The 26,643-nt window shown below is 37.6% G+C and overlaps 1 protein-coding gene across 1 annotated transcript in view; it reads left to right on the top strand.

Moving 5' to 3' along the window:
* Nucleotides 1-26,643, top strand: part of TENM2 (teneurin transmembrane protein 2) — a 614,809-nt gene that overhangs the window by 51,886 nt on the left and 536,280 nt on the right. The window contains exon 2 of the mRNA XM_042880629.1: nucleotides 15,281-15,400. The gene's annotated coding sequence lies outside the window, so the exon portion shown is untranslated. The remainder of the gene's footprint in view (nucleotides 1-15,280; nucleotides 15,401-26,643) is intronic.

Genomic DNA, 26,643 nt, shown 5'->3' with positions numbered 1-26,643 from the left:
ATAGCTTCCATGTGAATGTCATAAGAAGCAATGAGGTAATCATGCTTTCTAGCGAGGCAGCAGTTAAAAAGCATCCCTAGCTTTTTAAAATATATTTTCCATTTGTTTTGTTTTGTTTTTGTTGGGGGGGGGAGGGGGTTGGGGAGAAGGAAAGGGCAGCAGAGGATATTTAATTAATATATTTCCTAATTGTGTGGTATCCAGAGAAAAGGAGTGCTTGGTCACTGGCTAAATCAGTGGCTTTTTTGTCCCCCTCTCCTCTTAATGATATTCAGACTGTGAAGGGGTTGAAATATCAACCTCATATCTGAAGACAAATTTACATTTCACTCCAAACACCATAATTTAATGAAGGTTTTATGCTGTTGTGGATACTTAATTATGCTAGAGGCAGAGCTGAAATTTAATATTGTTCTGCATGCAGGGAAGATTTACTAGTAGCTTATTTTCAGAAGTCCTCTAAAAGGCTATTGCCTATTCAAGGCTCTCTTGTTGTCTTTTACAGCAGATTGGAAAAACCCGAACTTTCATAAATAGAATTTAATTTTAATTGTTAAATGAAGATAATACGTGTCTGTTTTGGTTTACTGATTATTGAGAAGCAGGTATCTGGATTAGCTGGCTTTGCAGCAATGAGATGTGCAACATTTACTGTCCTTAGTAGATACATCTTGACAATCTATGTGTGAACAAATATAATCATTCAGCTTTACACGGTGATCATGTATATAAAACATGACTACAGTTTAAAAATTATTACAGAGTACACTTTTTTTTGTTTGTTTCTTGTAACAGTTCTCTTGCACTGCAGAATTCTGCAATTTCAGTCTTAGCCTCCATGTTCTTCATTGTAAATGAAACTGTACTACTTCAAGACATTGCTTTCTCAGTTTAGAGTGACTGCACCTTGTAACTTGGAACAGCACTAAGAGGCAGGGGTAGAAGATGGGGTATCCCTTACTGTTCGGGAATGAGGACCACTGTGAGGGTCCCATTCCAAGAGCCTGAGGCGCCCGGGACATTTCTTGACTTCAAAAAACCATACGTGTACAAAATCTGCTAGCACTCAGAAGCTGTCAGTAATCAGAAATATTGAGCGAGACTTAGATGCGTTGTACTGTACTGGCTGTGTTGTTTGGTGGAGGTGAAACATCCAAGTTTACATGCTTGTAGGTGAGAGAGCTGGAAGCCAAGTGAGTATCACTGCTACCTCAGTGATAGCTTTGCTGCTTGGTGTGTGTTTCTTCCGTGGATCAAGATTGGTCTTTATTCCTGAGTCAGAATCAACAGTTGGTTCCACCTGCCACAGACCAGCATTGCCATCTTAGATGGAGGCTCAGGTGTTGGAGTCCCTTAAGCAGCTGCAGCCTTGGTGCTGTGGTTGCTTTCCCTGTTTTTCTGTTCCTGGGCCAGGGTCACTAGATGAAGTGCTCTCAGAGTCTGGGGCTGTGGCAAACAAATGAGTTTGAGTATGCTGCAAAGAAGCACATGAGATATATACCTGATAGTGATGTGAAGACATACACAGGAGTTCTGATGGTAAGAGTATTTGGTTGTTGTGTTTATCATTCACGTGGATAATATAACTGATAATTCAGTGAAACAAACATTGTTATGGTTAATTATATATTAATTAAAAATAACTATGTCCAACTTGTCCAGTTACGATATGGGTTATGATATGATTGTTGCTTTTTTCCCTGTGCCCACAGGCCATTCCTGTTCTGTTGGCCAGGCAGCCATGTGCCTTGATGGACTGTTTTGCTTTGTTCAACCTGATTGGAAAGAACCAGGTTTTCCAGTGGTTTGGACTGTTTCTAATGAAGACTTTCTAAACAAATCTGCTGGGGAGATTTTTTTTGTTAATTAAAAGCTGTCATCTCGTTTAAATATATACAGGTTCATGCCTGACTGCTTTTCTAGTAGTGATTTCTTATAACTTAGAATCTGAATAGAAAAGTTCATGAGTTTTAGATGTCCAGCTTGTTGTCGCTGGGTAAGAGAATTAGACTGAGTGAGTTCAGCTGGGGAAACATCTGCTGTAGTTCCGAGCTGATTGCTGGCTTTTGGCTGCACTCAACTTTAAATTGTTCTGTGGTTAAAAGAATCCGGTCTGGTTATTTTATAATTGAAATCATGACTCAGATGCCAAGTCAGAAAGCAGCTTTCTGAAAGGTAAAGAAACTTTATTCTGTGTTTCATTATTATTTAAACTGTTGATGGGGGATTTCTTGGCAGCGGCATCTTTCAGCACAGCAGAACTTGGAGCGGTGTTCCTTAGGCTGCAGTGAGGATCCCTCAGTTCGGTACAGGGGAGGAGCTGTATGACTCGGTTGCATGCTCTTTGCTTAAAACTGTATGTAATTTTTGCTCTTTTCCTACTGGGGGAGCAAACAAGTTCCCTCCTAAGTGTTTGGCTGTTGCTCCAAAACAGAAGTATATACTAGGCGTTTCAATTAAAAGAAGCCCTGTAGCAAAATGTGTTAGTCACAGGTAGAGGCCAAGCGTATCATTATCCTGTAGCAAAGGCAGTGAAGATAATGAATGGCTGAGGACAGAGGACAATGAGAAGTGAAGCCTGTCATGTTGGTGCACTGTTAGTGGAGTATGAGCATGCTTTGCATTAGGAAGTGCTGAGAAATTAGGGGGATGTGGCTGATCTGTGGAGAAAGAGTGGAAGGTAGCTTAATGGCATGTAGTAATATTGAGGCTTCTAATGCTTTTGCCTTAATAACCAAAAGATTTAAGAAAACAGCTTTGGTGTTTAATTCCATCTTTGCTTTGGGACAAACAGAAGTTGTTTCCAGGCTTCCAAAGCATTTTACTTTGAAACAAAAGAAATTTAAATCCAAAAGGGACTTAGTCTGGTGTGCTATTCTTTCCTATGAAGTATATCCTTTATATAAACAGCTTAGGTGATAAGCGTGTTATATTGGAGTTGGGACTTCAAAAATTACACTGGAGAAGTGGCAAATCTCAAAACCAGTATTATGTGTGTGATCTTCCTTGTTCGTACTGAGCTCAGGATTCTGCTTGTCGCAGCTGCTAAGCATCTTCCTGAAATTAGAACTGCAGAGCCAGCATCCCACTAGTGGGCAAAGAACAGACAGCAGCAGTCAGAGCAACTTGCACAGAGAGCAGAGCCGTGAGATGGGAAGGAAGAGAAGGGCGGCCAGCAGGTTGAAGGGGGAGCAGCAAAGTGCTTATTTAGCAAGCCAGGAGGACATGTTATTTAGTAACTGTGTGTGTTATCTACAAATCTGGGAAAATGGGCAAGAATAGTAATGATTATGTATTTTAACAGGTCACTAAAAGGGAGCTGAGAGTGCTGAGACAGTACCTACTTTAAATCGTGATTTTTATATTAACGTTGTCGTTCAGATTGCTGGAGCATGTAGCATGTTTATCTGCTTGCCACTTGTCTAAAGCAGCACAGTCTTCAATAACAGCATACTGCTCTTGAGTTTCCAGCTGTTGTAAAAATGTGTTTGAGCATTACTACAGTTTAAAACAGAACAACTGCAAGATGCATTTTCTGTTCTGTTTAGAGGAAGCAGAACTTGGATGTGTCCCACTTGAATATAGAAAAATCCAGTACACAATAGGTACTTATGAAAGTGGTATTAGAGAGTGCCACCTATTGCTAGAAAAACAGTAATAAAACTATTTTTGCATGTCTTTCTAAATGGAGCAGAAACGTAGATGGTACCTGTTCATCTTTCAATCATTTCAAGGTCATTTTTGCTACATAGATGTGAGTTTGAACATTGGGGCTACATTAGGAAAAAAGGTGGATGTATCATGCTGTAGGATCAGAGATGCTACAGTAGGCTTCTGTTCGTGAAGACTTGTAACAAGTGGCACATGACTGAATATCACTGGCTATATTTTGGATAAATATATTGTCTGATTTTTTTTCTTTATTTTTTTTCTCTCTTTTTAATTGATGACATTACGTTTTATGCAGTGGATCCGAAAAATATAGTGATCTGGATTCTTCAGTGTTAGCTTACCATCCTCCATCAATTCTTCCAATGGACAAATATGAAAACTGATTTTTTCACCTGCCCTTTGGATAATGGTGTTTGTTTTATTACAGAAGCCTAATTAATGCTAATATTAAGAAAATAAAAGATTTATAGGGGCAACCCCTGACCAGTTTCAAGTTTTAAGTATGTTTCCTAGCATTATTAATCCATCTTTCTGCTACTGACTGTTGTTCATCTGTACTGGAGAAACACCCTACCCTAGAAAAAGATGTACAGTTTGAACTGATAACTTCAAGGGAAATAATAACTGTTGTCTTCTCCTTGTTGCTTTCCTCAAGAAGGTTCTAGGTGGCAAGTTAAGAGTGGGAAAGGATGGAGCAGCATGTAAGTGACCTGCTCTTCCTCAGGTTTGGGCAGGTATCTCTCAGGCGTTTGCTGCTACTTCAGCCAAAGGGCATTACTTATTTGGAACTGTCCTCCTTACCCAAAGGAAAACGGATCTCCTGCTACTGCTGCTGAGGTTCTGGAGAAACAGATGGCTGCAAAGCTTAAGAGAATCAAAGAAAGCAGTGCTCCATTCTGTAAGCATCTGTAGATTCAGAGAAGATTCAGGGGAAATAAAGGATGACCTATGTATCTCTTGACCAGATAAATGATGAGTAGAAAACTGACTTCATAGTCCTAGTTAAGTTCAGGGCTGAAATCTAATTTAGCTAAATTGAAAGTCTTTATTTATTGATTTTTTTTTTTATTATTTATTTTTTTTCCCCTCCTTTGCTTCAAATGATGTGTAGTTTCCCTTTCCAGTTGCATCTTAGGTCCAAGGTTCAGAGGTCACTGTTTTACTCTTGATCCTTTTCTCCACTGATCCGAAACACTTGCTTCTCTAAAACAGATTTTAACTTTTTTTTTTTGCCCCTGTAAATTTCTGTTTAGCTACTCCGTCTCTCATTCTGAATGCTGCAGCAACCAGAAGCAGCATAAAGCCTTTAGCAGCTACATTCTGTAATATGGAAAAGGGGAAGGTTGTAGCTACTTATTGATTCACTTCACTTCACCAATTGATTTTCTATGATCCCTCTTCTTGAATCTCCATACTGAACCTCTTGAGCAGTCTGTCTACATAATGTCCCCGTGCCTTTATTTTGTGTTTGTAGATACTTACTCTCTCAGTGTTCCTTAGCACTGCTCCACCTATTTTGGTGTTTTCTTACTCATCGATCTGCCTGTCACCAAGCGACAGATTAGTGCCAGCGAAGTTTCAATTCCTACTGGAAAGTTTCAGTCTCCATTACAGTTTTTCTTCGTTCAGATCCTGTTGACAAATTCTGCCTATTTATCACTTTCTGCTCCCTAATGTGCATCTACAAGTTGGTACGTAGTTATATTAAGAGCTCCTTATGGCAGGGATCCAAGTGTTGTAAAACATCTTGCGATTAATACTGAAAAAAATGATAAATTAAAGATGAAAGGTATATTACCTGTGTTAATGGACAGCCTCATTTTTTAATGGAAACTTTAGTGTCTACCAGAAACAGACACAAGATATAATGAAAGAAAAATATTTTTTCAGCAATTTTTTTTTTTTTTTTTTAAAGACATACAGAATGTATGAGGAAAGGCATCTTGAATCATGTCCTTATGGTTAACGGTGAAGCCAGCAAATGACAATTCAGCTTGAAAATGAGCATGGTGCTGAAGGCTGTGCTCTTAGGCCCCTTTGGATTGGATATATTTGTTCGAACAGTGAGGATTTGTTTTTCTTTCTTTAAATTAATGAAAGTAATTTAGTCAAATACTGTTTTCAGTGTGTGATGTTTTGCTTGTGTCATCTTCTATAAACTGTGTATCTGTGGCCCAATACCATTGTACTGTGGAAAAATTTGGGAGTTAGAGGAAGACAAAATGTTCTTCATGTAGTTTAAGGTATGAATTTATTGAAATAAATTAGATTATGCTTATCACAGAAACTTGTGCTTACGTGTTATGACCTTGTATCATCTACAGTTGAACATAATGTGCTTATGTTAAAGTTGTCCATTTAAAACCTTTCCCCAAAGAGGATGTTTCTTATTTCTTTTCAGTTGTGTTGTGATTTATTCTTCTAATTAAAAAGCAACTGAAGTTAGAGAACACTGCAACCTATTGTTTTTTTTTTTGTGAATGGCGGTGTAAATGACTTAACAGCACTAAATTGTACTGTTTCCCCTCTCAAGGCAATGCTGGTATTATCTTACAATACCACCATGTGATTTTGTCTGCTATTAATGTGTTTAACAGCAGATGGCAAATTTTATTAGGATAGGAATGGTCTCATACTCTTCCATTTGCCCTGGTGTAAATCAGAAGTCATTGCCTTGAAATGAGAAGATTGATTCTTGCGTAAGAACTTACTAGTGCAAATTAGGAAAGTCAAGCCTGATATGTGGTGATGTACCAAATTATATTACAGGATATTTAAATTCTGTCTCCTGCTGTGAACAGCAGGGTACCATTTTTATCCTTCCTGTTGAATGCAAAATCACTTTTCCATTTATAAATTGAGCCTGAGCGGAGCACTCTCAGTATTGGCTGTTCCTCTGCTGCTCCATACACGGAATATGTTAAGACACCTGTTCATCCTTGTAAGGCAAACAACAAACAAACCAAAATACTTTCCTGTAAACAAATTGTTCTGTGATTAGTGGAACTAATGAAGCTTCACCGCGTGCAAATTTCTGCCCTTCATCTCTGATTCCTTCAGTGGAAAGATTGCCTGTTTCTCTTTGCTAATCTCCTCTATGATCTTCCCCTCATACCGTTTCCCCTACAGGTTCAGTTTCCATCTTCCTCTATCCCTAAGCCCTTCTTGACATTACTAGGGTTCTTCCTGCCCCTTGTAACCACCAGCAGTGCTTCTGCCTGGCCTTGGGTGACATGGATGCAGGCTTGAAGTCAGCAAGTAGCTCTTAGCTGCTTATTTTACCAATTTGGGCAGATTTTTCTCAGAGCTCCGAGGGATTTCATATCTTTAAGATGGTAACTATGTTAAACTTGGTAGAAGTGAATCAGTAGATATGAAAAGTTTATTTCTTCTCCTCTTCTTGCTCCACTGATGGTTCTTATTCAGACCAGTTTGTTTTGGCTAAGCTGCTGCTGTTCTTTCTCCTGTCTTTACAAGTGGTGAGATGAAGTAGAAAAATATTTGGAAAATATTTGGAAAACTTTAAACCAGGGAGCATTTGTTGGCCATAGCTACATACCACGCTGGTATTATTATGTTACAGATGGTTGGCCATTGTGTTTATATAGTTTTGTGCTTTGTAGGTCATATCTTTTGACATCAGCAGTGTAAGTTTTGGATAACTGAACACATAGCTGAGGCTCATAGTATGTCTCTGTAAATCAAGTATTTTTCAAAAGGTCATTTGAAATTCACTTTCCTGAAATCTAGATACTAATTACGCTTTTCAGGTTTTCGCTAGCTTAAAGTTGACTTGTCCATGTATCTACAGACATCTAAGGTTACTGTTCTCATCATAAAGGGGAAGCTGTTCAAATTTCTTTGCTATTACTGTTTAAAGTTAGTGAAGCAAGGAGCAATCAGTGTCCTTTTAAGCTCTACTTTTGTCAGTGGCTATTTATAGAATCACTGTCTTAGCTTTTAATACTTGAAAATCCTACCTAAGTGTATTTATGCTCACTTAGGCTGCTATCCTATGTTCAATATCCAAATGCCTTCACTTTTACTTGAGGCCATTAAGCTCTTCTGTTCCATTGAGTCTTTTTTGTGTTTTGTTAAATGAAAGCATGCACAGTATTTTATTTTATTTTTTTATCGGTATGTATGTAATGGAAATGTCTGCAAGTTTTAAAATTGTTGAGTTTGCTCAGTGCAGGTCAGTGGCTATAAAGATGTCCAGGAGCAGAAGGATTATGCTGTGCTTGTTAAGATGGCATTCTGCTTGGCCTCACAGCACAAAATCTCTTGGTGAATATAAAGGCTATGCATTACTTTTCCAAAGGTGTATTAAAAAAAATAATCAAATAAGTAATTTTATCTCAGTAAAATCATAGGAAGAAAAAAAAAAAAAATTGACATGCTTGAACCTTAATAGTTAATAAAAAATATTAAGCATAAAATTAATGCAAATGAATAAACCACTGTCAGCTAATCCTAGGTTGGCAAAGAGTGCCTGTGTGGCTCTTTGGAATTAACAAACAAATGAAATTATCGCCATTAATGAGGGTCTACTGGTAAGCCATGAGCATTTTGCAAGTGTGCATGCTTTGCTGCTGAGTTGTATCCATGCCTCAGTTTAAACCCTAAACTAAGGAGCTGAGGAGTTGACAGGTATTGTGGAAGGCAAGGACTTGAAAAAATTAACTGAAACAGAACCTGCGTAACAAATCTGTCCTTAAATTACAACTTGTAAAATTAAACTATAAATAAAACCCATACCTAAAAGGCAATTGGCAACTCTAAGCATTTGGTATTATGTTCTTTGAAATTATTGTGGAAGCAACACTCAACATACATACTAGACTCTTATTATTATTTTGGTTTCCTTATTAAACTGTGAAATTTGCCTTATCCAGTTTCATAGCTGAGAGATTATAGGACTTGGAAAAAGAAATGAATTATTAAAATATTTAATCATTTAGAAATATGGTATTTTAATTTCTTTATGTATTTATGTACATCATTCTGTAGAGGTAATTAGGAAAAAAATGACCCCATAAAAAGATTTATGAATTTCTCTAAACTGCTTAATGAGGCCTAATATAAATCTGAATTTCAAATCACATTAGGGTTGTATGCCCTAATTCTTGATGACAGTTCTGGCTTGCCACTCAGTTGGCCTTTTATTTTGTGTCACAGATTAACCAACCATGGGTTTTATGTCACTATTTTATTAGTGCAGTGCTATACTTGAAAATTGGAAACATAGTTTTCTAAAATTAAATTATTTATTTAACTTTATTTACAATAATTTTCTTAGAAAATACAATTCGCATTTGGGAGAAAAGATATAAAATGAAAGTTCAGACTAACTCAGTTAGATATTTTAAGAACAGATACATATAAATGAGAGAAAATTCCAGTCTAATTATCCATACTCGGTAACGATACAAAGAGAAGAGTGTGGTTAATGCACGTGAGCAGCAGCAAATCAGTTTTGTGGTTCTGTACTGCTCCTGAGCAGCCATCGCTGTTAACGGGTGAGTGATGTTGTGTACAGCAGAGAATGCATTTACAGGTTCTTGAAGATGGTTCTTGAAATTGTATGGTGTTTGTGTCACCTTATAAAAGAGTACGACTGTGTTTTGTAATTGAATCAATGGGATCTAATAAAATTGTGAAGGGACAAAAACCTCCTATGAACTGTCTGTGTTTCCTATGGAACGTGCTGTTTGCTGGAGGGGCATAGCATGTCTTAATGCCCTGTAAGTCATAGCATGTTGCAGGTCTAAACTAAATACATAGTTTTGTGCATGCTTAATATCCTAGGATTGGACTAACAGTCTAGGAAGAGTGAAAAATATCCTCTTGTCTTTCTTTGCAAATGCAAAGGCTTTACCACAAAGGCTCGTAGATGTCAACAAAGGTTAGCCTTTCCTGTTTGCCTAGAGGTGGAAGGATAGAGGTGGAAGGAAAGCAAGGACTGATGCAGACATAGCTCTCCCTGGTGATTTCTTACACTTGCATATTCCTGAAAAGGGAATTTTATATGTATCTATAGTTATATTTATGCATAAATGTATATATCCATTTTTTTTGGTCTTTGTGTATAATTTCTCCTCTGGAGGCTTTAGGTGTTTTACTTCTATGTTCTTCCTCTTGTAGCGTTCAGATTGTCTTGTGATACCTTGGAACAGAACACAGTCTTAGAGAGCAGTAATCCAGAGGGCTGTAGTCTAAGGTGCTGTTTTGTAACTAGATACAGACCATGGGTAATGCACCAAGCAGTGGTGGTGAACTTATTTATTTTTTTCCACTGAACATAATTTTCCTTTAGTACTGTCCGTTCTCCTGATCCATATGCTAAAATAGGCTTCTTCCTGCATGACAGTACTACAGCTGCTGTCTGTTTAGCACCAACAGTTGGTGTTACTCCCTTACAGCATTTTCATTTTATTTGTGGAATGATGGCCTTCTTGGTGGTTTGGGCAGCCATAGTGCTTCACTTCAGCTTCTGCATTCTTCCTCCATGCTCTTCTGGGTACGTGTTTCAGCAGACATTTTTCAATTTTATTGCTTTTCTTTTCACTTGGAGTAAGGTTGCCATGTCCCTGAAGATGTGAGCAAAGCTACTTCTCCGGTGTATTATGTTTTCTATTCTGCTGCGATTCAGATGTGGTTTCATTCAGTGCCTCTTGTGAGCAGTGTACTATCAGATTTTTGCCATGATCTTTTCTGTAACTGTCAACTACTGGATTCCCATTCTTACTGACTTTGGTCAGTATTTCTCCTTAAGATTTAAACAGCTGTCTACTATTTGGTAGAAAAAAGGATTTTTTTTTTTTTTTTTTTTAATAGAAGTCTGATTGGATGTCAATTACCAAGTGGTACAGAACTTATGTACTTGAGAAATAATTTCTTTTTTGTTGTTGTTGTTGTTCTGCAGTTCTAATATATTGAAACACTTGTTTATAATTTCACAGTTCTTAAAAGCTTATTTATTTTTATGATTATTCATTAGCAAAAAAGTCAGTTAACCTTCATTTGCTAATTTACCACGGTCTTTCATATTTTTGGCTGGCTAATGGGAAGAAGAAATCATACTTTTCCTTTTAAGTTGGGTGTAAAACTTACACTCTTAGTTCTGTTATATGTGTTTATGTCAGGGTGAGGAAAAGCATATCTTGGAAGTCTTATTATCTATCAATTGCACGAGGTTTTGATCAGTATTGCTTTGAATAATTAGCATTTTTGTTAAATATCAAATCTAATACAAATTCTAGGTACTATTTCATTGGTTTGAACATTTGGCAATTAATAAAGCGTGAGGTGATATGCATTTCTTAAGGATGGTGACAGTCTACGGAATATTAAGTTTGTACATTAAAAGTAAATTGACACCAAGTTGTAGATTTACATTTTGTAAATATTGCCTAACATTTTTACTTCTCAGTAGACTCTGCAGGCCTCAATTTCTTCTTGTTGAAACTTAGAAGTAATTGTGCAGGTTTCTAAAAAAGAACAAAAAGCTGGATGAAAGGGGGTTCAAAACATGGGCAAAGTCTGTAGCTTGAATTTGCCATGGCCTTTGGGTGAAGTTGCGTGATGATGCAATCTTCTTCCTCACGACACTTGCTTTATTCAGTGTTTTGAGCAGATGCTTTCTAGGAATGAATTAGACTTGCAAAGTTGTTAGTAAGATCATGGGTTTTTGTTGTTTGTTTATTCGTTTTCTTTTGCTGCTGGGGTAAAGTGAATGAAGGAAAGGATTCAGGAAGGGGTGATCTTACATGCAAGTGGCCTTGCTCTGCAGTCCAAGGGATTGGTCACCAAAGGCTGGTCAGGGCGTTCCTGCCCTGTGCACACCCCTCAGCACTGTCTGAAGGAATAGAATATGTGTTTCTGTGACAGTGCACAGAGATCGAAGAACTGGTAAAACCTACAACTGTGAGGAACAGAGACGAGAGAAAGCAGAGTGATCTAGAACTTGATCAGGTTCACTGCTTCTGCCAAGCAGGCCAGCCCTGTCTAGGCTGTGTCTCCACAGGCAGGAGCACAAATGCTGCAGTAAACAGGCTGTGGTTTAAAGTGTAAACACTCATTTGTTCCTTAGTTACTGAGTATTTTAATTTATAAAAACATTTACGATTCTCAGCTACGGTTGAAGGCACCTAGAGTTGTTCTGTAGCATACAAAGTGCTGCATAATACTAAATGCTACGAAAATTGAGCACACGGTGTTAGCAGACAGTGTCTTCAATCTTTCTGTGTCACGTGCCATCCTGTTATGGAACAGTTGGTGCCCAGGTGCTGTGCAGATGGAGCCAGCAGTGGGAGGCAGGGAGCAGCTGGAGTGAGCCTGCCGTGTCCGGAGGAGCGGGGAAGTGCTTGGAGTGCTTGGTGATGCTCAGCGGGTGAGAACCTGTGCTTTAGTAGTCTATTGACTGACATAAATACAGTGCTACAAAATGAAGTTTGTAACAACCAGAAACACCTTATGTAGAATTTGCAGTTGCCTTTTTTGTTCTTGTAGCCATAGTCTTTCCTTTTTGTTATCACTGCATGCTTAATCTAAAACCTGCATCTTAGAAATACAGCTCAATTAATTAAATCATGAACAAGAGCAAGGAGAATGACAGTATGAAGTGTGTCAAATACTCTGATTGCTGATGGGTGCTGTATGGGAACTGCTGAGTCATGGCCTGACCCACTGATTGAGCACCTGGGGAAAGGAGCACCTGGGGAAAGGACCTGGTCAGCCCTGGGAGCACAGGTGAAGGCAATTCAGCTGTGTGACCGGAAGGGCTGCAGCCTGGCTGCACCTCTCTTAGACCTCATTTAAGGGCTGACTGCCATGGGGAAAGGTTCTCTGGTTGGAGATCCTTCCTTGGTGAAGCTTTCCCCTGTGAATGTTAAATCTTCTGATACAGGTGAGCAATCTTCTTCCCTTCCTTTATACCACCTTTCTGTTGTGCTGGTCTTTCCATCATCATACCTCTGTTTTAATGCCTGTGTTTTTTTGTTTTTTTATTTTGTTTTTAAATCATACTGGTTTGTCTAGTTGCTACAGGTGCCATCTCAGTATATTTAGGTTATTCTGTAAGGATTATCAGGTCTTGCAGCCTATGGCAATTACACTCAGAATAATTAAAAAACTCTTTAGTTAACCCTCTGTGTGCTCTGAAGTGGTGGACTGTTATTGTGGGAACTGGCACTATTGATATTGGCTGGAATGTACATGACAGAGAAGTGGATTTAGTATGGTAAATATTTCTTCTGCATGCCACAGTGTAAATAGCTCCAGAATGTTCCAGTCGGCTCTATGTTCAGTGTGTGTAGCCCCAGCCTCCCCTCACAGAGGCCCTGCAGCTCATGCTACCAGCACCTCCACACGGGCCCCCAATTACACAGCACAAGTACTCTTTCTTAAATTTAATTTCAGCTTTTTTTCCTTAATACAGGTGTATGTATTATACCTCTCCCTCCCCACCCTCACACACACAAGATTTAGCCTTAGTATCGTAATAGGAGAAGTCTGAAAGTTCCATCCTTTCTACCTTAGTTACTTGTTTTGCTGTGTTGTGTTTATTTGCACCCGTTGGTAGATGTACGTAAATGTTTCTCACTTGTCCTCTTCCTGAAAGGAGAATTGAGGATGAAACATTATTAGTTAGGATTTTGAGAAGCATTTTAGCTTGTCAGGTGGCATTTTTAGCCACTCTTGGTGACAAGCTATAATAGGAGAGAAAAAAAAAAAAAAAAAAAAAAAAAAACAGAATAGAAATTCTGTCCTATCTAGTCCCTTTCTGTGTGGGAGGTTTGATGTGCTGTGGCCATGCACATGCATGCACATGCATTGGCACTGCGGCCCAGCTGGGGCTTCCTGCAGGCACATGCTGCAGGTATTGTAGCCACATGCTTTGCTGATGGTCAGCACCTCTTCCTAACAAGGTTTGAAAGCCTGTATAATGTGGTCTTTTGTGAGGGTTGGAAGATGATACCACAAGTCTGGTTGGCAGTTTTTTGTAAATCTGATGAAAGGAGTTTTTAGCACTTGCAATCTCCTTGTGCGTGCGTGTGTGAATTACCAGTGTTTGCATCTCAGTATAACCTGGTGTTGTTCATAGGAACGTTTTCTTTCTGAAGTCTTCAGTCACTGAAATAGTGATACTCGAGCAAGGAAGGTATAAATGAATTAGCAATTATAAGTGAATACTCAAAATAACACAGAATTACCAGAGCAGTAAGTTTGTAATAACAGTATAATTTGCACTGAGGCATGGGTACGTGGGACTGCACTAAGAAAAGTAAGCGTACTAGTGAAAATAAGGAGATCATGGATGTAGAGACTAGCTTTGAATCCCTAATTAGTAAGGTTATCTGTATTTCAGCTTTTGCATTTGCAAATTAAAAGCACTGTTTGTTTCACATTGATTCGTATCTTAGGCAATCCTGTGCCGTGATTCTGGTCTTAAAGATTTTACATGATACTAATGTACTATGCATATTGAATTCTTTGTCTGATTTAAATAATTGATGGTTTCTGGAAAGCTGTTGGCCTGAAATACAGTTATGCCTATTCATTTTCAGAGAGTTAGACCTCAGCAGTTAAGTAGTGCTGGTACATCATGCTTCTTTTTTAACCAAAACCAAGTACCATTAATTTAAATTCGACGAAAGTGGCAGATAAGCTAGCAGTGTTAAATACTCCCAGTGTTAAAAGACAATTTCACACATATCAGTTGGAAAGATTAGCTTGTCTTTATGTGTTTTGTATATATTTGTGAAATATTTGGCTTTAGTGTTGATGGTTTGCTTTCCACCTCCAGCCAGCGGGCATTTTATTTGTTTTCAGTGGGAAGTGAATTTACTACTCTGCATGATCAGTTGTTTCTTCATTGAAGTAGTTCTCATTTAGATCTTGTTGCTTCAATTTGTAATGAAGGATAGAACCTCCATTGGTTGTAAACCATTGTGATCTTCCATGTAATCTTACTGATAGCTGTGACTCTAACTAGATAGTTTCATAGACACATTGCTAAGGCTCTGGATGCTCTAGGTAATGTCTTCTTTTGAACAGCACTGAGGATATTAAATTTTCTGAAGAAAATGTGGGAGCCAACAGGCAGGATAAGGGACTGCAGACTGAATAAGAGAAGCATAAATTGCCAGGAGAAGCAACAAGTGGGCTGTGGAATTGTGACATCTAAGATTACTTTAAGTTGAACTTCTCACAGTCAGGACATCTGAAGGAAAAAAATGTATTGATCTAAGTTTGGGCGTTACTACCAGGATTAGTGTGCTTTTTCTTTCTTTGGGAATCAAGTAGAGAGAACATGGTCAATTCACATCTGTTAGATTTAGCAGTGTGTAAGTTAAATGGCTAAGGAAACTATTTGGGTGGATGTCTGCCTAGGTTTGAGGCAGGGAGGATGGAGAGGCATAAGGAGAAGATGCTCTTAGAAGTTAAATTTTCATATCCCAACATGGCTAGGTAGTGATACTCTTTTTGGCATTTAAAAGCTGTGAGAGTACCAAAACACTTTTGAAATCTTCGCTTACGTCTAGTGTTAAACAATTCATTTTTCTGGAAATTATAATGGTTTTTTTTTTTCTTTTTTCCCTGACAGATTCTTTTTTGCTTTTCATTTTCAAGTGGATTAAGAAGTCTCTCACCTGGTGAGCTGTAGACATCGCCCAGTACGATTGCAAAACAGCAGAACAGAGAGCACTGCCGATCTCCCCTTTCAGTGAGTAGTCATAACTTCAATTTTGTATGTTGTTTTGTGCTGAGATGTGTTCATATTATTGACTGAAGTGCTTCCATCTATGCTTGAAAAATACCTTTCTAGATCTCTGCAGGAAAGTGTTTTTGTAGAGGAAGCAATTTGTCCCAGCACTTTCCTTTAAAGAATCCACTTCGGTCTTTTCCAGCCCAGCTGAATTGGTGCAGAATGCTTCAGAAAGAGAAATGCATCTTTTTCTTACCTACTTAGGTTTTCATTTGCTGGACTTGTCCATCCTGAAGATCAAATGAGGATACTAGGAATTCACTGCTCTCAGTGTCAGTGTAATTTTTCTTTGAGTGGGCATTTTACTCGGTTTCTAAACACAACAATAATTTTATTTTTATGAATTACTTCATATCATAAGGTTGTAAATCTGCATATCCTATTAAAAATGTTGTGAAAGAAGAATATAATGAAAGAGAAGGGCCTTTCAAATTCTTCATTTCTGGTGTCTGCAACTGTTGGACACAATGCTCACTAGACACCCTGTAATTTAATTATGCTGTACATATGGTCTGGGAATTCTTGTAATTACATACAGTAACAAACTATCCCAGTGTGTCCTGTGGAGAAAGAAGGCTATTTTGCTTAGGGTAGCCTCAAGAGAAAAGGAAATACCTTCAGTTTATTGATTCCCATAAAAAAGGTAGAGCTGCCTTTCAAGTAAATAAATAATTTTTGAGTCTTCATACTCTCTTCTAATTTTTTGTTATACACCTAACAATTTTTAAGCCATTTATTTCAGTGGCAGTATTATTAAGGAAGCTGCTTGTAAGTTGAGATTCGCATAAAACAAACCTTTTAGTTGGAATTTAATAACATTTTTAATTCGATCGCATTTTTTTCAAAGCACAGAAAATATTTTTTCGGTATGTCAAGCTCAAAATTCCAAGCCAGTTCTTTCACCACACTGAACAAGTTAACACATTAGTTTACTTTGTTTGCAGTAAGTCAGTTGACTATCATATTTTTTCATTTGAAGGGTTATTTTCTGACTGTGTCGCTATTTCAATTTTTACGCTCTTAAGGCCTGTGCTACCTACTTATGAAGTGAATTATTCTAAGAGGCTGTATCTCTGAATTATAAAAAAAAAAAAGTTCTAAATGAAGATTAAAATGAGAAAAACAGAAGTGCTTCACTATGTGATTACAAATAAGAAAGAGAATACAGTGAGAGATTGGTTTTGGTTTTTCTGTTTTGCACTTCTCCGTTTTCCCTTTTTAACAAGTCTGAATTTCTTGACAGTGTTCTCTGTAGATACCTATATTATCTAAATAGGTAATAGCCCCAATATTATTGTTTACTATTATAAATGTATTTTATAAATGTATTTGTATACTTAATGTAGAAGATCATGTATTTGTTTAAAAGAGTCTTGATAGCCCATCTTCAAATAATTCAAGAACAAATTCTTAGCAGTATAGTTGGCACTGAAGAATGTTGGTCCACGAGCTCTCAATCTGTACTGCATTTTATGAGGAAAATGCTACGGAAGTTGCTCCTCAGAATTAGGTTCTCTGTAAAAATTCCAAAACTCACAGTTGCAAAATCCCTTGCTGTATTTTTATGTAAGTAGGGCTGGCTAAGTTACTTATTTTTGCTGCCTTTTTAAAATGAACTTACGGCTCTGGGGGTTTTGTTTCAGTTGAGACCAGTACTAGGACAAGCAATCTTAGTGCTGTGGGGGTTGTGAGGGGCAGTGTATTCTTTCAGTGAAATAGTTGCTTAAGAGGATTTCCATCAACTCCTCCGTGTTAGAGAACCGATTTCAGAGCCCTGGGATGGGAGAAAATGCAACTGCTACAAGCAGATTGCACAGTGTATTATTACTTCAGCAAGTTTGGGGCTTTATTTCTGTGTCCATGTGGTTTGGGAGATACTCAAACTTTACATGGTATAATAAGTTCTCCTTATCTGGGTTTGGAAATTGTGCCTGGGTCTCCCAAGATCTCTGGCTTTCAGGCTCTTTTAGGTTCTGCTTTTGCTGTGAGGTGTGAACCAGTACTGTCCCTTCTTTGTTTGAAAAACTTCTCAATTGCCTGCTTTTGTGTTTTTTGTCCAGCTTCCCAGCTCTGCCACTTTTTGCTTTTTTTAATTGTTCTTTATATAAATGATGAGGACTTGCTGTCAGTTCACAAATCTTGGCAGTCATTTCCCTCAGTTGTGTCCTCCAGTACCTTCTGTGTTATTCAGGGGCATAAATGTATCAGCGTGCTTGCTAAGTTTGTGGAGGCTTTTTTGTATTTTTGTGGTTTTTCTTTTTTGTTTGTTTTTGCTTATTTTATTATATGAAGACTGCTGTCATTCCATTGTGGTGGATCAAAGCCTTTAGAAAATAACTATTTTAAAGGAATAATATTTTACTTTTGATCAAAAACCTGCTGGATTTCTTCTTGCAAGGGCATTCAGTTTATTAGCTTGATGCATTCTAACTGTAGTTTCCTTCTCTGGGAGTGGGAAGAAAACAACATCTCTACCATTGCCATCTTCAGTGCATTTGTCAGTCCTGTGTCTGGAGGGCTGTACTTTTTTAGGGCTGTCGCTATTGACATAATCTGTGTGGGTTAAAAACTTCCTGTTAACATATAGTGTATGAAGAACAAAAAGTATTTGAGAAAATTACTCCAATAGCCCTATTTTTACTGCCCAGTGTACATGCCTCCCTTTACCATGTTCAATTTCCAGTGACTTTTAAGGGGAAGGAAAGCACAAACAATAATGTGAACAGTCTGTGTCTTCCTAGCAATGGCATCCATCACTAGCAGCAGTGCTCTGTTTTGAGCCTAGAGGTCAGTCTTGTTTGCATGGTTTCTGTCAAATTCCAGGGCTGCTTCTGCTGATGGCGCCTATGGTTGTATCTTGGGACAGAAATGGCCAGTTGTTAACAGGTGCCTTCTGTGAGAGCTGCTGCTCATCTCTAGTGTGCTTGGGTTACTTCTTTGCATAATGGCTTAATTTTCATACTCAGGGAGAAAAAAGGGAGAAACACATGACCCAGGACAAAACCAGCCCACAACACAGCCCGGGGCAGCCCCCAGCTCCACTTTACATCAACTTCAGTTGTAAGAATTTCTGTAATGAGAGTTTTCACATAGCTTTGCGTGGGGATCATTTCTGGTAATGCAGTCTGAAGTTACTAAGATGCTTGCACTCCCAGTTTACACTTAATCTTCAGTCAGGAATTTAATGAGATTGTATAAAAGCACTTCTTAATGTCTTTTAGAGATACAAGAATATTTTGCTGAAATAGTAGATAATGGATCTGAAGGAGAAAAAGCTTATTTTCTCTTAGTATCTAGTTGTATAAACAAGGTGTGCTGTTACCCTTCCCTTAAAAAATTATTTCTTTTCAATTGATTTTTTTCTACTTGTATTTTTCAGTATGTCTGTCTTTGATTTCCTAAGCAGCAAGTTCACCATTGCAACTTGATAAATAAAGTACTTGCACTTAGAAATGAAACCACAAAACCAATCTTTTTCCTGCGGAACTCCTCTGGAAACAAAGAGAAAATTCCATCCTCTGTAAGCACACAAAGAAGCTAGATTAAAACTACTCTAAATTATCAACTAATCAGCAATTCAGCATTGTTACAGCAGCCTGGTGTAGTAGGTTGGTGGCCCTACCTGCAGCAGGGGCGTTGGAGCTTGGTTATCCTTGAGGTCCATTCCAACTCAACCCGTTCTATGATGATTGTCCCATTTCTGATGCCCCAACTCCTAGAGTAAGGATTGCGTTCCTAATAAGAAGCAGTGCACTGGGAGAGTGTTGTTCCTTTGTTGTTCAGTTGTTTTAGTTTTTATTTAAGTAAGTAAAATGGACATTACCTTTAATTATCAGCAGTGGTTCAGCACAGTGGAAGATCAAGGCTATATACTTAATTAAAATGACCCATAATATGAATCATGATCGCAGAAACATTGTTAAGATGTTACTCAGGTTTTAAGCCACTGTCAAATTACCGATTCTTTCTTTTAGCAAAACGTATTCTGAGGTAAAAAAAAAAAAAAAAAAAAAAGATTGTGTTTTCTTTCATTTCTGTCTCGTTATGAAGTTTAAGTGGGATGCTAGTGGGGTTTAGCCTATATAGGTTTAGGTGAAGCTTTGAACGCATCAGGAGATCAGGAGATAAGCCCACATGTTGGCCTTAGCGCTGTGTAAATACTTCTTAGGAGAGAACTTCAGTTAGCAGCATTTAGTAAGGCATGGTATTTAATCAGAGAAAATAAATGAAGTACGACCATTTCTGAAGTTGTGTATTAATAGATGAGAAATGGGATCTTATTTTGGATAAATTCAGGTCTGTCAAATAAATGAAAGATGAGAATAAATGGAGCAAAGCAGTAGGTCTGGAATGTGTTGGGCCTTTTCTATTTTATTTTTTTTTATTTTTTAAAGATAAACAGAAGGATTACCTTATCTGAAAATATTCTAGTGGACTGTAGATAGGAGAATGTAGACTGAAAAGATTGTAATAGGAAAAAGTAACTGTATAAAATTCAAAGCTATCAGTAAATGTCAAAGAAGAATGTACCAGGAAAGATAACCAGGTGTTTGACATTGTAGATTTTGATTGGTTACTATGTAACATACAGAGATGAGAGTTGTTAAGTAGCTGCTGGTAGTACTCAGTGTTTTATGAGGATTCTCCGTGGAGTTAAGTGCAGATTTTAATAGAAATATCTGCATTCTGTTCCATGAAGGTTTATTATTTGTAGATTTTTTTGAATGTACTTCAATGGGATGTGAGATGTTGTATAAAAGAGACTGTACAAAAAGCCTGTGAGCTTTAACCTTTGTTTAGCTAACTAAGGGCAGGTTTTCCTTTACGCCATTGTGCTAAAGAAAATTCACCTTTTTTTGCTTCAGTTGTAATGCAAGATTGTATATGAAATTTTGGGGTGGAGAAATGCTGTAGATACTTAGGATAACCTAGAATGCAAACTTGAGGAAAACATTAGTCTGACTGCTTCTTAACTAGAAGCTGAAATGGACAGATCTTGAGTAGAAACTCAGAAATGACTGTGAGTGGCTGCCCTTGGAAAGCCCAAAAAGGAATTGCAGCTCATCACAGGTGATCTTAATGAATTTTCTCTGTGCAACAACCTATGAGCATCTGGTGGGAAAGAGGGTTTGAAGTGCTAGCTGGAGCCTTCTTGTCCTTTGTTTACAGTTCTGTCTCTTCTCTGCCTGGGCTATGTTTGCAGCACAGAGATTGTGTATTTCTGTGGAACTGATTTTAAGTCTTAGAGGAAGCTATCATTTCAGAAGAAATTCTGTAATCTATGGAGTGGTGTGACCCTCCGTGTGTTCATGAAGTGAGCTGCTTAAGAGATAGCTTGTGAGAAGGATTGCAGTCAGTATCTTCGCCTGGAAGGAAACTTCTGTCATTATTTCTTCACCAGAGTTTGAGGTGGAATGGCTGTGTAGGTGTCTGATAAATGTGGTTTTGGTGAAACAGAGCACACACATGAGGAATGAGTGGATAAAGCTGCATGTCATTCTAGTCATTCCAGTCTAGACCTGTGTCTTTGCTTTCATGAACAGTTTATTTTTGTGTGTTTAAAATATACATGTTTTATTATCTATGTATTCCTGTGTGTGTGTGTGTGTGTGTGTTTGTATGTATATGTAACTACTTAGGTATGTGTACACATAGGTAAGATTTTCTTCTCCTCAGGAGAATTTTTCTTCCACAGTTTGCCTTTGCTTTTCCTTGAGCTGTTTGTGTTTATAGAAGTAGGTAACAGGTCTAAAGTGGTTCATTAGGCTTTGAATGTCTGTCATAAAACACTCCAGTTCTGACTCTGTCTGGAATCAAATTAGAGGTTAAATTTTTCTAGGCAAGCTATATCTGCTTGGAAGGAAGTTCCAAAAACCAGGTTTCTAGAAAGAAAACATATAGATCTAAACTGCCATGACAGTGAGAAATCAAAGCATTCAGTGCTTACAGACGTTTTGGAATCAGGAAGAGCTACCACCATCAGTACTCCATCTGACAGCTATATATATTTGCCACTGAAGCTAGGACATGAATCAGTTACAATAAGCCTGAAAACAGGCTCAGATGTCAGCCTGGAGATGGCTGCTATTGACTGCAGGAAAGGAGATATTAGAGTGAGCAAGATAGCTTTCAAGAATAAATCAGTTTTGAGTAATAGGGAGTCCTCCAAGGGTGCTAATAATGCAGTAGAAAAACATGTCAGTAGGGCATTGGAGAATGACAAGATTATGCTGCACTGTAGCTGTGCTGCAGTTCCAATAGGTATATGAGGAAAGATGATTCATTGCACAAATAATTTTTGTTCCTCAGTTCTATTCTTTTAAATTTAAAGTTGCACGCAGGGAAGGTTGTTGTTATTGGTTGTCCTCAAGCAATTATTTATTCTGTTTCGCTGTGCCTTATGCTAGTCTGTCATTTACATGAGCATGTCTCATAATGTTAGTACATTTATAGTGACTTGAAGTAGAAAACACTGTGATGACCATTGTCTTACTTGTTCAACTGTAAAAAAAAAAAAAAAAAAAAAAAAAGCCTAACCTTCAAGCTCAAGCAGAATAGAATCATTTAAAATTGCCTTATTTGCTATAATAAATAGAACAGGATTTATATTTTTAGGAATACATATTAGGAGCATCTGTTTTGCTGGCAGATGATGCCCTTTGTGACTCATCTTGTTTGACTTGCTCAGAAGTTTACTTTGGAGCTTACTTTGGAGGTCGGATACAGAATCTCTGTATGGGTTTACTGGTAACTGTCACAGATGCAGTGAAGTAATCGTAGTCAGAACACTTCTGTGATCATAACTGTGGCCAAACGTGAGTTTTGTGTCCATCCTAAAGAGGATGTCTTCGATATACGATGGGGTGTCACGGTTCTGTTTTCTTGACGTGTGACATTAACTTCTGAAATGCAAGATGAATTTTTATTCCAGACAAAGGTTTTTGTTTGTTTAAAATGTATTCATTTATTCATTAGTTTTAAAGATTAGGAAATTAGTAAAATGCTCTTTGACACACAATTACAAAAGCAATTGCTTCTTCCTCCATCATTGCTTAACCTTTTACTTAAGCGTGCTTTCTGTTTATTGGAAAGCGTACATACAAGCAGCTTTACTTCATACTGAACCAGCTTTTTATACCCTCTGGCAGTAAGCTCTGTGCTTGTACAACATGACATCAGCGATAACAATGTGAATACATTAAAACAATTCACATAATATTAGAGAGGTTTTTTTGTTTGGTGTAAGAGCACATCTTTAGCTCTATTGTAACTGTCATATGGCCCGTGGCATGGGCAGTTGAAGCTTCCTTCACGTTAGCAGAAGTCTAGTTTATTATGCAAATATCTACTCTGACAATGAGCATCTGCAGCTACTCAAGACATGGATATAGTGTGTATGTGTGTCGGCATCTTCATTTGTTCTGCTATGTTATCCTGGAATAAATATGCAGAATATATTGCAGTGGAACAATCACAATGCAAAAAAGCACAGTGATGTTTTGTTATATGATAGCTGACTGCACTGCTGGATATAAAGCAAGTAGTTAAATCCAAATGGAACAAATGTTGCTTTAAAAAATATTTTAAATATTTGCTTTATCTCATTTTTTTTATTCAATCTCCTTAGCAACAGAAACATCTGTTTCTTTTCTCTTAGTCATTACATTCAAAGAAAGTAGCTGCTTCAAATATAATGAAAGCAATTTCTGTGAATTGGGTAGCTATTAATTGTTGCCAAGATGTTTTATTATGATAATAAGACATGCAACAATTGGCTTTTTTTTTTTTTTTTAATTGAAATATAGCTATCTATTTAACCTGTGCTGGTTAGGTGAGTTATAATCCATCTGCTTTTAGGCTGCATTTATTGCATGACCTTTTTTTGTAACAAAGACAAGAGTGAGCATGACTGTTTCTAGTTTCTCTAGGAGTTACCTGGTATTGGTGTGTGAATTTTTTCTTTTTTTGCACCTAGTGTTTTATTAATTTACAGCTTCAAACGAGATTGTCAGAGAGTTTGCCTTGAAGACAGAGGACTAAATATGCATGGACCTAGAAATACGTATTTTTGTATGTCAATCTGGAATATGAAACATAGAATTAATGTAGATATGAGCTTTGTGATGCTCTTGCTCAAATTACTCTGTTTCTGGAGATCTCAGTATCAATTTAAAGCTGTTATTTTGTTTCCAAAGGGCTTCCTGATCTGTCATTTCCTTGCGTAAAGCCAAGCTGCATTCCTAAATCATACACAATTGGCACATGTAAGAGGGAGAGAGAGTTAGAGAACATAAGGAGGACTGCCGTATCAGGAGCATTGCTCTGCAGCACTGAGAAGGATGGAGCTTTGCTACTACCATAATCCTGAGTGACTGATATTTAGAGGATGCACCTGTGCACGTGCTTGTAAATCAGTGCAAAATGTGTAATTGAGCTCTCCATCGTGTGAGCTACTTTATTACTCAGATTAGTAATGGCATTGGGGAAGAAAAAGAACTTGTTCAGGTGGGCGAAATCAGGAAGGCTTCAGCATGGAAGGAGCTGAACTAGAAAAGAATAACAAGAGTAACAAGAAGGAGCCCTGTAAGTGTGTAAACTTATTGAGAAGGAATTTCTAGATGGTCATGCATCCATCGTGGAATGGGGAGAAAGCCTAGTAATTGACAGTGTGAAAGAAAATGGAATACTGGTAGCAGACTTTTTTCCTTGCTTTTCACAAGTCTTTTTCCAGGCCTGTTTGTATATACTTGAGATTTGACAAGTGCAGCCTATAGCCAGACTGCTGAAAGGCTTTTGTATGGGATGGCCAGCCTCATCTCAGTCCTTGGTGGAGTCATGGTTGAATCACTTGTGAAGATAATCAGTATGATTTTACTGAAGGGTTGCTAGTGTTTCACCAAGTTACTTACCTTCTGTAGTCTAAAGAGTGGCAATGTCAGTCCTTCATACATTTTAGTATCTTTTGTTTTGTTTTCTAGCAGGACAGTTGTATATGAAAGGCATACTTCTATCTTACCAGAAGGCACAGCATCTGTTTTGTGTAGCTTGGTTTTATTTGTTTTGGTGGTGGTGGCGCGGTGTTCTCTCCTACAGCTTGTGTATATGCTACAGTCAGACATTACAATAAGAAGAGGAAGATGAAGCCTTTCATGAAATTTTACTCCACGCATAAAGAAAACTTCAAATTAAAGAAGGAAAAAAGTAAAGATTACTATTCTGCTACCACCTTCTGTGTCTTTATACTTGTCTTGATTTTTTTTTCCGGTGTCTCTCCAACCCTGAAAATAATAACATAATTCTACCTCCTGACACATGCAGGTGGAGAAAATGGTTTTGAGAAGCTTTACCAAAGAACCATTTGCAGCCTGTAAGAGGGCCAAGAGCGCTATGAACTTTGCTCTGTAGAGCAGAGTTGAGCAGTGAGCAGTAAACTGTCTGTAATCATCTATACTGGCCAGCATATCAGATAGATGGGCAGGGTGCCCAAATGCCCATCCAATGGGAGCTTTGAATGGCAGGTCATATTCTGCCTGTGCCTTAGGTTCCGCTCTGGCTCCTAAAGCAATAGTGGGAAGCATTTGCAATTGAGTTAAATGCTCAAAACAGTCTGTAGTATAAACATTACTGCATTCTTGATTATGCAGTAAACACACATACGTTGTGTCAATAACATGTTGAAAGTGCAGCTGGTTATCAGATTTCTTCACGGATGAGATGGCTGTGAAGACAGCCCTTGAGAAGGGCTGGGAGGGAAGAGTTTTGTGCAAGATAGGCATCATCATGTATTCATCCTTTTGTAACTTCTGTGGGTGAACAAGAGGAAAGGTGTGTGAAGGAAGACCTCAGGACAGAGGGCTTGTGTCAGTTGTGGTCAGGGACAGCATTACAAGAAGGCAGAAATTGTCATTGCAGGGAGGAAGTGCTGAGTGTATTCCAGGTGAAACAAATATTGATCTGTAAAAGATGAGTAGCTAAATAATTGAAATCTTTCCACCAATGTCATCATCTATAAACAATGGTAGAATAGGTATGTGAAATCTGTGGTCATGTATTTATTGGAAAATTGTACATAATAAATACAGGTTACCTTCTCTCTTTGAGTTGTGTTGCTGGGCTATGAGGCCTGTTATTGGAAGAAGGAGACCATTTGAGATGAGAAGAAAAACTTGAGTTGCTTTATGTCTCCTCAACCACTTCATTTACGAAAAGGATTTGTTTGTTTGTTTGTTTGAATGCTTATATTTTAGTCTTCACAGGAAGGTCACATTTCCCTTGACCGGGTTTCAAAAATAGTAGTTTACATATTGGTGCTGTTTCTAAATGCAAATAGTTCTCAGAAAGCATTTCAGAGTTAATCACAGGTTTTCTTTCACATTCTCTGTGTATTTAGGTTTCAAACAAGCTGTTTGCTACTGTCCTGTACTGTGGGTTTGCTTACTTGTTTAGGATGGAATTTATTGAAATAATTATTCATTTCTTTCTCATAATTAAAGGGGAATGAAAGAGTAACACTAGTTAAAAGCAGAAAGAGCAAGCCATGTTGCTTGATGAAATTAATCTATTTGGTAACAGTGGTTCTCCATATGTTTAATGGATCTAATTCCATTAGCTTATATTTATATGTATAGTTCTATATGTTTCCATAGTAAATGGGTGCCTTTTTAACCTTTTCGATCCACAAGCTATTTTTAAAGACAAACTTCTAATGAATATTTCTAAGATATTCCAAGTATTAATCACAGTCAATTAGTTTACTGCTAATTTGGGTAAGACAATTGTTCCTGTTTCAAGTTTAATTCTCATTTAATTTGGAATTACTAAATTGGCAAGAGAGGGCAGAAAATATACATGTCAAGTTAATATATTTGAGGTAGAAATATTTGAGGTCAAAAAATGGTAGGCTGACTTGTTTGGCAGTTACTGCTCCAAGGTCTCAGATTTATTTTGAGGGTAAATTTTCAGTAAAACTACTTCATGCATTAGAATTACAGAACCTAAACTCACTTAGATATTGATTTTGTCCCTACTCCGATGATTATTAATTACTGTGAGAGATTACGAACATATGCACATCAATGCTAAAAGACATTTTTAATATATATTCCAGGTATAGTCTTAAACATACATATTAATTTAAACATATTTATAATACAAATATTCATAAAACCTACTGTTGTGTAGAATTTGTGTTCTCTGCAGAA

This window comes from Lagopus leucura, unplaced genomic scaffold (genome assembly GCF_019238085.1).
Source record: "Lagopus leucura isolate 7727_CA_CO unplaced genomic scaffold, USGS_WTPT01 Super-Scaffold_100027, whole genome shotgun sequence".
NCBI classification, from domain to species: Eukaryota; Metazoa; Chordata; class Aves; order Galliformes; family Phasianidae; genus Lagopus; species Lagopus leucura.
Note: the sequence above shows the minus strand (reverse complement) of the source record. Positions and strands in the feature narration are given on the sequence as shown.